General features: G+C 32.1%; 1 long non-coding RNA gene across 1 annotated transcript; it reads left to right on the forward strand.

Annotated features, from left to right (window-relative positions):
* Positions 1–9467: 9467 nt before the first annotated feature.
* LOC134681389 (uncharacterized) lies at positions 9468–12093 on the forward strand. Its single transcript, XR_010100620.1, has 3 exons — positions 9468–9567; positions 10680–10833; positions 12043–12093. It is a non-coding gene; the product is annotated as an uncharacterized LOC134681389 (long non-coding RNA).

The following is a 12093-nucleotide window of genomic DNA, read 5'->3' on the forward strand; positions in this document are numbered from 1 at the left end:
ATTTAACCCATCATGCAGTCTGGGTTACTACTTGTATTGATAATACCTTACGGCCTATGTATTTTATTAGTTATGAAACAATGACACTGGTATATGAATTCAGATGATAGACAATATTTAACTTATAGAGTTTGTTAACAATGATGAGCTTAACGACAGAGACATGAATATTCAGATATTTTATTTCAATACGATAAATTGTTTTAGATATTTATCATTGTAAACTGATATTCGTCATTGATTTAATTATTTTTTCAATGGCCGATTTTGGACAAAAACAACTTTAAAATATGCGTATTGGAGAAGCTATCACGGATAAATTTAAATTTGTGTATCTTTTTTGAGACTTATTTATATCTACCTATCTTGAGATGTATTATTTGAAGCAAATCATTGTAGTACATCACATCATTGATGCATTTAATATACCGCGTAGTTAGTGCAGTAAATTTATTCAGTCAATTATAATATGTTAGACACCTCTGCTGGTGTACTGTTTATTTCAAATACTTTTTACCAGCTTTAATGCGCATAGCTTTGACTGTGGCATGGAACAACTAGTATTAATTTCTTGACATGTGTTTCAGAAAAATAGGACTATTTTAGATTTTAAAATATTTTTCCCTATGCAAAAGTCTGATTCCTTTAACTTTTTATATATATCTTTAACGTTAAACAAGGTTTTTATACTTTCAAAAAAGTTTATTTGATTACGAATTCAAAGAAGGTATATTAGGGAAAATTCCATACATCTACGATGGGTCCCAACTCATAAGTGTTTTCTTGTCCTTAAAATTTTATATCTAAAAAAAAGTCGTCAAATTTCTAATTCAACCGATTGTTTCCTGTTCCCAAAATCTTCATTAGAAATACAAGAAAAGCATGAGACGCCTTTATATTCTGTTTCAATCTGCATATGTTAAACATTTTTTAACAAGTTTTCTAATTTTCATCAAATTCACTGCAATATAAAAGAATGTACGACAGTGTATAGTTCATGCAGTCAAATGTTTATCAAAAATTGCTTTATTTAAGAACTTACCCGAGTCTATTTGAATAAATAAGTTGTCACATTAGCAAACCCGTGGTAATAAACACTGTATTGTAATTATTGGAATTGATGTCTCCTCTACATTAAAACTGCTGAATTTTTTGGTAAATCATGTAACAATAAAAAAAATTGTAAAGGAACAAAATATAAAATTCCGCGTTTATTCAACCCATCATGCAGTCTTGGTTACTACGTGTACTGTTCAAACCTTACTTACGTTGTATTATTTTATTATTAAAACAAAGACTAAATGATTTCAGATGGAAGATAATTTAAAACTTTGATAACAATGAAGAACTAGACGACCATGACTTTATTATTAAGATCTTTTATTTCTTTACGATAAACTGTTTCGTCTTGCGTTATTCAGTATTGATTAAATTTTCACGATTTAAGACAAAACAGTTTAAAATATATGTGTTGGAGGAAATAATAAATTAACATTATTGCATCGGGTTTTATTTACTCTAATTCCACCTTTCTTGAGATTTTTTTATTTTGGAGGAAACTATTGCATCAAATCCCCTTATGAACACATTTAATAGATACCGTGTAGGTATTGCAGTACAATTACTATATATATGTCAATACCTCTGCTGGTCGACTGTTGATCTCAAAGACTTATTGGCAGCTTCAAATAGCATATAAAATGAAGTAGGGGTGGGGGGGGGGGTGAAATTACATGTTAAAACATTTGGGTGGTGAATCTTTATGTAAAGAAGTTAGTTGGTCCAGTAAAAGACTAGTGTGTCTGAAGCTGTCAAACTGAATTTTCGATTCCTCAACACACAATTGTCAATATTCTCAGTTAGAGCTTGTAGACTTTTCTACTTTATTATATTGTTTGTCCCAATAGTTGTTCAATACACTTTAAAAAAAATCATTTAAATAGAGTAAGTGCGATTTTTTTTTAATTGGAATGTATTGTCTAAATGAAATGCAATACGAAATAACTATTCTCGGGCCCCTTGACATTTGCTATTAAAAAAATAGGAAACTATTCTAGATTATGAAATATGTCTCCCTAATACGTAACTCTTGTACATTTTACTCTTTTTTAATAGATGTTGATCGTTTACCAAGTTATTACACCTTCAAATATTTTATTAGATCACGAAAGAAGACATATCAAGATAACTCTCATCAGGTGCAGTAACATGTTTACTGGTTTTTTTTCTATATTTCTAATTGGTCGATACCTCTGATGGTAGACTGTTAGTAAAAGTTTGTTTAAAATTAAAGCCGAAAGCATGGAGTATAAAGACAAAGATAATCTCTGTGGCTATCATGCTTCCTAGCCGTGAAGTCATCATTATTGTAAGTAAACTATCCTCCTTTAAGAGTATAAACTAGTTCGCAGATAACGAATCTATCTGTGTTCAGGACAAAGCTACTTCGAAAGGAGTGTAGTATACCTTACCTAATAATGACTTCACGGTTCAGCTAGCAAGTAAGCTAACCAAGATATCAACTGTGCCTACACATTTAATGCAATCGGTTGTAATAAATATATTATTCTCGTGCATCTCAACAATCAAGACAAGTTTGTGGGAGCAATAATCTGTTTTTAAAAAGTATTCATATTGTAATTATATAGATTTCATGAATAATGTCTTTTTTTTTGTTTTTTTTTTTAAACTTGTTTTCAAAATGTTCAAGTAGAGTGTATTCTAAATCAATTATTGAAGAGTATTGTACAATGTTGTAAGCAATACCAAAGGATCAAATAACAAAAGTGTACAATAACTACAAAAATAACGACTTATGAATTTTACCAATGAGACCACACCATCCACTAGATAACGAATGACGTAAATACAACTAACTATAGGTCACAATTCGGCTTTCACCAATGAGCAAACTCCATACTGTGTAATTGAGTCAATATTACTCATGTGCCCCTTATTGAGGAACAACTCAAGAGTTGTTCGTAAACAAAAAATATTTGTTTAGTGATATTGGACATGTTTCTATTTTAACAAGTGACTTAGCTTAAGTATTTGCTATGATTTGTAAAGTAGAGGACCATAAACTAAATGTGTAAAAACTATGGAGCTCTTAAATATGTTTAAAGTATTAAATTTACATAGAAATTATTGTGTGAAAGAAAGGGATATTTGCCAAGAGGAGCCGTATCACGAAAATGTTTTCGAGGTAACCTAAGTTACGGAAAAATTAATCTCACTTCGTACCCCGAAAATTTTACCACATAAACTCTATGCATTCATCTTGTATTAAGCTCCATAAGAGGACCTGGTCCTGCCCCTTAAATCAGTCTCTGATATTCACGTAATACTATGTTCTTGTTCTTAATCTGTCATTTGTTGAAAACTATTTTTTTTAAATGGGGTTTTTTTTAAACACCGATTTCATATGTGTTTGTTTTTTCGTCTTCAACTTTCATATTCAATCAATTTTTAATTTTCTAGAACGAACTTTATATACATTATCACACCAAACGAAATGATCATAACGTTAGCTTTGACATGCCATAGTACTATACATTAAAGTTGGTATTCCCCTTAAATACCTCTCTAACCAATGATTTAAAAAAAACGTATATATATATATCAATAGAGGTCGGTCATTTACAAACGTATCAACCGTATCGTATACGTTGACGTATCCGCATCTGCAGATATATATAAAAATATTATGTGATCCCGAGCTTATAAGTTAGACCATGCTTCTTTAAAAAAAAAGTAATTGGAATCTCTTTGAAACGTTTCAATCAAACATATACACTTTCAATATTTGTGATAGTGGTGTTCTGTAAAACAAAATATAAGGGATTCTATCAACTACATTTTTAGTACTTTAACATGCGCTTAAAAAGGAGCCAATATAGGACAGGTACACGAATATCGTACACAATCCTTTAATAATCTAGTTAAAAAAATCAAGATCTTACATGAATAAACACAAAAAAAATCAAATGGACTACTCATACACATGTACGGAACTTTGAATATTGTTCATTTGCGTTTTTATCATTAAAGGTAATAGAAAAGTACTGAGTATCACTCTATATGTCAATTAATTAGAAATTAATCAGTCGCCCGTTTGCATTATTGAAAGTACATAAAATTAAAGCTCAGGATCACATACTGTTTTTATGTATTTCTGCAGATGCGGATACGTCAACGTATATGATACGTCTTTAAATGACCGACCTCTAATAGAGCATTTGCAGGAGACTATATTTCAGTGGTTGTCGTTTGTTTATGTGTTACACATTTGTTTTTCGTAAAATTTTTTACATAAATAAGGCCGTTAGTTTTCTCGTTTGAATTGTTTAAATACATTGTCTTATCGGGGCCTTTTATAGCTGACTATATGCGGTATGGGCTTTGCTCATTGTTGAAGGCCGTACGGTGACCTATAATTGTGTATGTTTGTGTCATTTTGGTCTTTTGTGGATAGTTGTCTCATTGGCAATCATACCACATCTTCTTTTTTATATTGTGAGATCCAACACTAACCTCTACAAAAAATGGTACAGTGGTGTATCACCACAACATTAAAACAAACTGTAAAATCATCATTTGGATTAACGAATCAAATCGCTACCAACTAACATAACAACCATACAATTAAAACACAAAAAAAAGAACCGATCTAAGATTCAAAGTATAATTTAAAATATTTATAAAACATGTTCTAAATTCAATTACTTTCACAGCAAATAAAAGTTTCAAATATATATTTAATCGCGTTGTATTACTATCAAGATGCATAATAATTTCATGAGACACTTTATTAAAAACTAGTTATTTATGTTTACAGGAGTCAAAATAGAAAGTAACTGAGTGATTGCCTAAGTCATCATAACAGGGCTTACATGTCTGTGTCATTTTGGTTTTTTTTTTTTTTTTTTTATAGGCTTGCTAAGAGGTCTGGGTTTTACTCCATTTTTGCTAGTATGAACTTTTAATAACGTAAATAACGACATACAATAAAATATATATTCTAATTATTTTACAGGCGAAGAACAAAATGGCGTCTCAAGCTTTCTGTGACCCGTGTTCCGAAGAAGACAAGTCTTCATTTGCGACGAGATATTGTACAGACTGTGAAGAAAAACTTTGTAAAGATTGCGCCGAATCCCACCTGCGTTTCAAAGCGTTCAAATCACACCATGTGATTATTTTGTCGGCAATTGGCTCCACAATTCATGTTCCTGAGTCTGCGAAGAAATATTGTAACATTCATGTCGACATATTATTGGATTATTACTGCACTGATCACGAGTCTGTGTGTTGTCGCGCATGTATTCCGGATTGTCACAGAACATGTGAGAAAGTGTTACCTTTAGACCAAGCGGCAAAGGATGTCAAAAACTCATCTTTATTTGTGGACATCTTTAAAGATATTACGCACATTGTAGAAACTTTGGATCATCTTCTTGCGAATAGAGAACAAAATATTCAATTGCTTGAACAGAATAAAATTACAATCACAGAGCAAATACGCATGCTCAAAATTCGGTTAATAAAACACATTGATGACTTAGAGAGCGATCTGGTAGCGAAGTTTGTAAGCATGCAAGAGAAAAATGAAGCTGATATCCGGAAACAAAAAGATGACATATCAAAGTTGTCAATGACTCTCTCTGACAATAAAAACGAACTTGAGTTTCTAAAAAATCATGGCTCAAACAACCAACTTTTTCTAGCTTTACGCGAAAATGTTTCTGAAATTCAAAAAGCTGAGAGCAAACTTGACTACATAATTTCGTCCACAAAACAAGTTGAAATAAAGTTTTATGAACGAAAAAATCTTAATATGGGTTCCATAGGATCGGTCCTCGATAGGAGCCGTTCGTGTAGTGTCCAGTACAGACCACTTAAAAATAAGAACGCGCAAGCGCAGCCATATGCAGCAAAGCCGTTGATTGAATTTAAGAGTGGTGTAAAATTAAATCTGAAATCCGGTGAAAATTATTATTTGACAGATTTAGTCGTAACTCGCGATAATAAACTACTTCTTTGCAATTATAACCCGTCATATCCAAAAGTGTATGTATACAGTGAGTGCAAGTATTTTGAGAAGGAAATTCCATTCCCAAGCGATCCATTTGGTATAGCATTGATTCCACACTCAACTAAAGCGATTGTGACAATGCCACTGTCCAAATCTATACAATTTATCGACACCGCTTCCATGACAATTGCCGGAAACCAAGTACACGTTTGGTTTGCTTTTAATGGCGTTGCGGCGACCGAAGATAAAATATTTTGTGGCGACGAACAAGGCAGCATTCATGTATTAGATACAAACGGACTGTACCAGTCTAAAATACCATGTTGCAGATCGCCTATTTATTTCATTGTATATAACACACTTAACAATCAATTGCTTGTTCGCAGCAGAGGTGATTTACGCTGTGTAAAATTAGACGGTACACCAGTATACCGGTATAACAAAATTTCCGGAGTAGCCGGTATAACAATGGATAAGCACGAAAACGTTTACTTGGCGGGTTATGATACGCATAGTATACTAAGACTTTCTCCAGACGGTAAATTTCACGATACTGTCTTAAGAAAAGACGATGGTGTCTCCTATCCTTATGGTGTGACATTTAGTAGGGATTTCTGTAAACTTGTCGTTTTAAATAATAGTCACAAGTCTGTCGTTTTTTATAGATTTAAGTGATTACAAAAGTCATTAAGTTTTGAATTTCGTTTTACTCGACTTTTTAAGTTCACATGCAACCGGCATCACGCTATCTATTTCCGGTATTTAATATACTGTATGTTTATTGATGGATTAAAATGATTATGTTTTTGTAAAATAAAGGGTAAATAAAATTGTAGTAAAACAATTTAATGACGCATTTACCTTAAATCCATTGGATGTGTACTAATTGATACATTTGTCTAGAAAGACATGGTTTATTCATTAGTTGGAATTGGGGTTTGAGTTTGCTTCGGTACAACAGCGGGTACTCTTTTTTATGGTTTTTAAGTAGGGTAAAAAATTTCTATCTGATGAGTCAAGAGCATTTTGGCGCTTACTTATTTTGTTACCACGTTCAGTTTTATGCTTGTTCCAGGTCAAGAGCCTCTAATTCAGTGGTTGTCGTTCGTTGCTGTCTGCAGATTTTTTTTATTTTCTATTTGTTTTAGTATAAATCAGGTTTTTGTTTTCTTTTTGAATTGTTCCTCATGTTGTGATACTGATTTTATTATAGCTTACTATAAGGTATGGTTTTAGCTCATCGCTGAATGCCGAATTGTGAACTATACAGCTTGGCAACGTATTCTTTTGGTCTCTGCATGGTAGATAGGTGTCTCATTTATATCGTCAATCATAACATATTACTTATTTTCATATAAATGAAAACGATTTAAAAAGACAATCTTAAAAAATATATATCACACAGTTTACAAGTACTGTAAATTCAGAATTTTTTTGCGTGGTTTTTATTACTGCGAATAAAATGGCGAGGATAGTATTGTAATAATAATATTTCGCATTCTGATATGCAGAGTTTCTCAGATTCGCAATTTCCTACCGAAGTTTGGTAGTGTTCTCTCTGGCACTCCGACCCCATCCACAAATAAAAACTGACCGTCACGAAAGAACACAAAGTGACGTTCACCACCAACCAATCAATCAATTAAATTATCATAAATTAATCTCGTATTGTTGTCCATATTTTATCGCAATAATAAATGCACGCATTAATTTCGTAATTTACACTATATTGTCATGCATTCATGATGATGAAAATTGAAATCGGGAGCAATGTCTGATGCACAGATCGGAAGGTTATATAAGCATATCCTAAAACTCATTGAAGGAGAGTTATAATTCGTTATATCGGGTAATTTTTGAAAACCAATAGGAACTTTATCATGATTAGAATAGCTCTTATGTCAGCTTGATGGCACTTGTTAGTAAAATAGCCTCAACCAAATCGCCCTGTCATGGCAACCCAGAGGCGGATTGAGGGGGCAGGGGGCCAGCCACATCTCTTTTTGTGGGAAAAATGTTGTTGATTATATAGGGAATCACTGAAGCATGACTGTAGCAAGGCCCCTTACTAGGCTGTCAGTGGGTTCCCACTTATGAAAATTTCTGATCCGCCCCTGCAACTTTATACTATATCAACGTCTTTAATGTTAATTTCTATCTATCTTAAATTAAAAGTGAATGGTTATTTTCTGAGAGTACAATACGTTTGATCTATAGAGAAGGTTACTGAGTTTGCCCCATCCGCATTATAGTTTTCTATGTTTAGTGGACCGTGAAAAAATCTCTAATTTTGCATTAAAACTAGAAAGATCATATCATAGGGAACATGTTTACTTAGTTTCAAGTTGATCGGATTTAACTTCATCAAAACCTACCTCTACCAAAAACTTTAACCGGAAACGGGACGAACGGACGGGCAGACTACCAAACAGACAACAAATCAAAATGCCCATAAATGGGGCATATTAAGGTCGTATATAATTATTGGAAATGTAATATGCATGTATAAATGACAAAATGATTTAGACCGCAGAACTTACCTGCTTTGATTAATTTTATGATATAGGTATTTCGTCCTATAATTCATTTGAAGATATATCAATTATATTTAAGTGCAAACAAAGATACAATCATTCAAGTTCCCATAGGCGGATCTAGAGGGGCCTCGGGGGCCAGCCCCCTTTCGTAGTGAACATTTGGTTGATTATATAGGGAATCACTGAAGCATGATTGGATAATATCATTTATCAATATTAAAGCCAAAACAAAGATTGACTCATTTTTTTCTTCAAATTTTTCCAGTAAAATTTTTATTAAGCTCAGGGTGTATAGGTTTGCTCATCGATAAAGGCCGAGCGGTGTCCTATAGTTGCATTAGCAATCCACGTCCTTTGAAAAAGGTCCTATGGTGGACATTTGTCTCATTGGCACTGGTACCATATTTTCAACCATAGTTTTATCTAAATCAAATGCGTGCTTCTCTCTATCATAAAGATTCTAAATCTGTACGTATTTATTGTATTCATTTTACAAATTCAATATTTTAAACATACTAGTAACACACAGAACATGTGTACATGTTATTTGATAGACGTGACCTCTTTAGTACTATGTTATGTCTTCTCGTTATTATTTTTTTTATGGTAACTTATAATTATGTTAGCCTTGAAACTTCCTTTTTTTCAACATATGCACTATTCACTACGCATTATGAATTGTTTTTTATTTAATTTTTCATGTTTTAATTTTAATGATTCATGTGATGTCCTTCTTTGATGTTTATGACAATTATTATGTTTTCAAAATGTAAAAGATGTAGTATATGTCCATTTCATCGTAAAACAATAATAAATATTTATTTATTTAACATGCAGGTCAAAACTTTTGAGTTGATTTAACAAATTTAATTATTTATCGTTTGTTGAACAAGTCATTTGATATTTCCTTTTAAAAATGTATTGTATATAAAGGGAGGAGACAAAAATAGTAGTACATCCCGATTTTCTTCTTCAAAACCAAGACCAGCACTCAGGGTAAGAAGCTTTCAATATACTAGTCAATTATAAAAAAAAAAACGATTCCAGGCATTTTTCATAAAAAATAGAATTAGATACACGGTATCAAGTTTTTAAATAAAAGCCCAAATGGTGTATTGTATTGTTTACACTGTGTAACTTTCTTATCAAAATCATCACTTCAAATCTAAACGAGAAACTTTTGATGGCAATTTTACGCGTTCAGATACAAATGAATACCTTCGTAAAGATTTGAATGCATAAATCTCATCTTTAAAATTCCTTTCATGTCATAATTTTTCTATCATCATTTTCTGCAGTAAAGAACTTCCTAACACCTCTTCGTTCAATAATATGATATTTTATTACTTTTCTGCTTGTATTGGTCATGTTGGTGAGGTTTTCAGAATCGTATGCATTTGCTTTGCAACGAAAGTATTTCACATGACAGTTTAACAGTTTTCCTTATATATCAAAATTTTAAATAAATAAGAGTTCACATTTGATTATGAGCATAATGCGACTTTTGATGACTAGAATTGTCGGACATGGAACGCTTTAATAGGTTCAATTGTTTACTACATACAATTCCAATTAGTAACTTTTTTTTTATTGTGATATCTAAAAAAACAAACGTCAAGATCATGAAACCTCGTAGATTTTTGAATGTTGAGTTGTAAACGTAAATGATATACTAAAGAAAAATTATCAATTCGTTAAAATCTATACAGTTGTTATGTTTTTCAAAGCTACAGACCAATGACGTACAATACTGTGAATTAAAAGTTGTAATATTAACATAGAAAAGATCTGTAATGAAATTAATAAAACAGTATTTTGATTCAGACAGACTTCTGGGTTTGCATTAAAATGACTTTTATTAGTCTTTGTTGTTAAAAAAAAAAACCGAAAATATGCGAAGTATTATTATGATCACAATTTAGAGGCATTGTTAGATATACATTAGTAGAACTTGACTATATAGGTTCCGAAAATGTGATACAATGTTAGAACCTCATAGATATCAATTTGTAAAATTGAGAAATAAAGTATAGTTTCTAGGTAAAATCTTAATGTAGTGTAAATCGGTCATAAATCTTCTTAAATAAAGTATACCTGTTAATTTGTAGATAAAAATGAATCGCCTTCAATGTATGTCTATGGTAATGGCCGTTATGGTTGTTGCTTCTAATGCCAATGGATATGGCAGACGTGGAGGCTGGGGTGGTGGAGCAGGTGGTATTCGTGGCAGTATCGGAGGTGGTATAAGTGGCAGCATCGGAGGTAAGCAGACGATAAAACTCAACCTACTGCGCATACATTTTGGAATAAATAAATTTGGTGTATTTCCCGTCTTCTGATTGGTTAAATTATTAGTTTTATTTTCAATGTTGTCAATTTTTATGGCGACACGCCCACTCTAACGTTGTATATTCATACGCCAATTTGTGTGTACGTTGTTATTGTTAATATAAATAATATAAAAAGTTCGTTGAGACTTATTTTTGATAGAAATTTATTTATAATGAATGGCAATCATTTATTTTGAATTTATTGAACCATAAAACTAATTTTTGACTCTTCATATTTTACATAATCCGCTTCGCGGATTATTCAATGTGAAGAGTCAAAAATTAGTTTTATGGTTCAATAAATTCAAAATAAATAATAGCCATTCGTTTAATATTCTCACCAGTAGAAAATTTCATCGTAGGAACTTGACAATGCAAATAATAATTTACAGGGGACAATATTTACATCGCAACTATGTAGGCCATTTAGACGACATACTTTCAAATGGTGTAATCAACTGGCTCGATGGTTTCATTGTAGACGTGCTCCTCTTGATTTTTAATCGCTGTCGACAAAACAAAAAAGTACAAAAACAGTACCATGAGTATATTAAATAGTCAAAAAAGAGAAAGGATTGACCGGCTTAGAATTCGAGAAGATATTTGAGCAGGGTCGTTCCGACATTTCGCTACCCGTTATATCGTCATGTACTAAGTCCGAACAATCACATATTATTTTTCTGTTTTTGCTATAAAAAATCTGCCCCGTTAAATTTTCGATTCAAAATGCTGGTCTTGTAAAAAGTATTATGAAACAAACATTTTTTTTTATTTTTTTTAAATAGTAGAATATTTATGCCATGGGACTTCAAGGGGGAATACTAGTCCACTGAATGTTTTATACAACTGCGTTTTATAGCTATAAGTGATACGAAAGAATAGGTTGGTTGCACGAATAACAAGCTATAAAAATAAAATCTACACAACACAAACACGCATGTGCAAAAGGACAAAGAAGCAAAACGAAAAGAAAAAAAGCAATACCTAACAAACACATCCACAGTAGATAAATAACTTTAAAAAAAGGGTTGTCATTTATATTATACAGCTGACTACAATATCATATGGTTAAAACGTCTATCTAAGGATAATTGAAAACGAAGCAAACAAAGATCTATTATTTTCTTCGTTAACATTACAGGGGGTGGCCTAGGCGGCGGTCTTGGTGGGTTTGGCGGAGGACTAGGCGGTG

This window comes from Mytilus trossulus, chromosome 8 (assembly GCF_036588685.1).
Source record: "Mytilus trossulus isolate FHL-02 chromosome 8, PNRI_Mtr1.1.1.hap1, whole genome shotgun sequence".
Taxonomy (NCBI): domain Eukaryota; kingdom Metazoa; phylum Mollusca; class Bivalvia; order Mytilida; family Mytilidae; genus Mytilus; species Mytilus trossulus.